The 3107-nt window shown below is 41.1% G+C and overlaps 1 protein-coding gene across 3 annotated transcripts in view; it reads left to right on the forward strand.

Moving 5' to 3' along the window:
* The window catches only part of LATS1 (large tumor suppressor kinase 1), a 47751-nt gene that overhangs the window by 37556 nt on the left and 7088 nt on the right, over positions 1-3107 (forward strand). Inside the window, exon 6 of one of the 3 annotated variants that reach the window (XR_003521500.1) lies at positions 383-447. The exons of the other annotated variants lie outside the window; for them this stretch is intronic. The gene's annotated coding sequence lies outside the window, so the exon portion shown is untranslated. The remainder of the gene's footprint in view (positions 1-382; positions 448-3107) is intronic. 3 annotated transcript variants of the gene reach the window in all.

Here is a 3107-nt window from a genome sequence, read left to right on the forward strand (position 1 = left end):
TATTTCAGAACTCTGTAATTGGTTCTTTACTTCTCTCTATACTTTTTCCACATAATGTCTGTAACCCTGAACAATGTTTTTTCATTTTGTCTACTCTTGCACCTTTATTTACGTGTAACTATTCTGTATGTATTCTTCTGTGTTCACTTCTTTTACGTGTTTGAGGTTGATCTGTGTTACTGCATATGACATCTATTTTCACTACTATTTAGGATTCCATTGTATGACTACAACTTATTTAAATGTAAGCACTTTATGTACACAATATCACTGTGAGACAGGATAAAGAAACTGAGGCTTATTTAGATGAAATAACTTGCCCAAGTCAGACAGAAAAGAAGTATAAGGGCTAGGCTTTGAGCCCAGGTTTGTCTGATTACAGGGCCCATGTTATTTCTACTACACCACACTGCCTCACCAAGATCCCTTCAAAGCGCTAATGGAAGTGTAAGTCGATCTAATAATTCTTGAATACTTATTATGACTAGGTTCTTTGCATATATTCTAACTTAAGCGTCAAAGCAATCTTCTGAGGTAAGTCTTATTAGCCTTCTGTGCTTAAGTGAACACAGTAAATTGAACATTAAATGGATAGAACTGAGACACCTGAACCTGTCTCCCCAGATTCACCTGAATTACTTGGGGTTTTTCTTAAAAATGTGATTCTTAGGTTCTATTCCAGTCTTCTGATTGAAAATATTCACTGGAGGGGAGAAATTTTTTTTTTTTAACTTTGCTTTTTATTTTTTTAAGTAGGTTCCACACCTCACATGGGGCTTGAACTCATAACTCTGAGTTTAAGTGTTGTATACTCTACCAACTGAGCCAGCCAAGCGCCCCAAGAAATTGTATTTTAGGCAAACATCCCAATGATTATTACAGTCAGGTTAATTTCAGATGTATTTTTCTAGGTGATTTCATCCAGTCATGGCTTTTTTTTTTTTTTTAATTTTTTTTTAAAGATTTTATTTATTTATTTGACAGAGAGAGACAGCGAGAGAGGGAACACAAGCAGGGGGAGTGGGAGAGGGAGAAGCAGGCTTCCCCGTGGAGCAGGTAGCCCAATGCGGGGCTCGATCCCAGGACCCTGGGATCATGACCTGAGCCGAAGGCAGCCCCTTAACGACTGAGCCACCCAGGCGCCCCTAATTTTTTTTTTTAAAGATATTTTTTATTTATTTATTTGACAGAGAGCACAAGTAGGCAGAGCGGCAGTCAGAGGGAAAGGGAGAAGCAGGGAGCCTGATGCGGGGCTCGATCCCAGGACCCTGGGATCATGATCTGAGCCGAAGGCAGCCACTCAACTGACTGAGCCACCCAGACACCCCTTTTTTAAAAGATTTTATTGATTTATTTGACAGAGAGCACAAGAAGAGAGAGCAGCAGACAGAGGGAGAGGGAGAAGCAGGTTCCCTGTTGAACAGAGAACCTGATGTGGGTCTCGATCCCAGGACCCTGGGACCATGACCCGAGCTGAAGGCAGACTCCTAACCAACTGAGCCCCCAGGTGCCCCCAGTCATGGGTTTAAATGCCATCTCATATCAGCGACTTCCAAATTTCTCTTTAGAAATGGCCTCTCCCTTTCATACGTGTGCGTGCGTGTGTGTGTGTGTGTGTGTGTGTGTGTGTGTGTGTGTGTGTGTGGTGTGTTTTGTTTTTAAGATTTATTTATTTCTTTTAGAGAGTGCACAAGCAGGGGGAGGGGCACAGGGAGAGAAACTCCAGCAGACCCCATGCTAAACATGGAGCCCAATGCGGGGCTCGATCCCAGGACCCTGAGATCATGATGTAAGCCAAAACCAAGAGTCAGATGCTCAACTGACTGAGCCACCCAGGCGCCCCATGTGTGTTTCTAATGGGCCTTTCAAACTTGTTACCAATAAACAACTCTTAATTTCTCCCCCTCCAGTCTTCCCCCATTTTAATAAATTACACTACTACCACCCACTTAGTTATCCTTGATTCTTTTTCTTCCACACCCTCTACATCCAGTCCATCAATAAATCCTGCCTATTCCACCTCTAAAAATACCCTGGATCTGTTCACTTTTCTCTATCTCCACTATTAACATCATAGTCCAAGTTTTTTTTTTTTTAAGATTTTATTTATTTATTTATTTGACAGAGAAACAGCAAGAGAGGGAAGTAGGCTTCCCGCCAAGCAGAGAGCCCGATGTGGGGCTCCATCCCAGGACCCTGGGATCATGACCTGAGCTGAAGGCAGATGCTTAACAACTGAGCCACCCAGGCGCCCCCATCATAGTCCAAGTTTAACTGCAATAGCCTCTGAACTGGTCTCTTCACGCTTGTCCTCCCTATAATCTAGTCTTTACACAGCAGTTAGTGTTTTCTTTTTTAAACATAAATCACATCTTGTCATTCTCTTCCATCAAACTCCACTATCTTCCCACTGTATTTGGAGTAAAAGGCAAATCATTTCTTTTGCTTATAAAACCCATGTACACTGGCTCCCACTCCATTGTCTACCATTTTTTCCTTTACTAATTGCACTGGTCTTCGCTCTTACTGTTTCCATGTAGAATGCCTTGCCCTGGTTTTCAAATGGTTGAGTCTTTCTTGTTTTTTACGAATTTCACCTCAGTCTTCCTGAGCCACCCTGGTATATTTGTCATATCACCCCACGTTGATTCTCCGAATGGGATGCATCATTCTCTTTCTTATATATGTATCGGTTGTGTTTGTCCCATACAGAGAAGCTACCTGAGAGAAGAACCTTGTCTTTCTTATTTATCCTTATCATTTGTTGAGTGAATGAAACACTTATGAAATTTGTTTGAAACTTTGTTCAGATTAGTAATGGGGAGCAATCTGAATAACAGATTCCTGATCCTGCCTACCCATGACTTTGATTATCATCATTTAACATTGAGTAAATTACTGAATCTTACACTAAAACCTGTCCTATTGATATCTCAGAGCACAGGCTCTAGTCAGTAATAAATACCATCAGTGATAGGCATACATCGTGTCTTAGTTTGTCAGAAGAAAAGTTTGTTAACTCTAAACCATGGTGCTAAAAGATTAAACAGGCTTTAGGTACACTCTTGTTCTTGATGCTTTTATTTACTAACCCATTTACTACACAG

Source organism: Zalophus californianus, chromosome 7 (genome assembly GCF_009762305.2).
Source record: "Zalophus californianus isolate mZalCal1 chromosome 7, mZalCal1.pri.v2, whole genome shotgun sequence".
NCBI lineage: Eukaryota > Metazoa > Chordata > Mammalia > Carnivora > Otariidae > Zalophus > Zalophus californianus.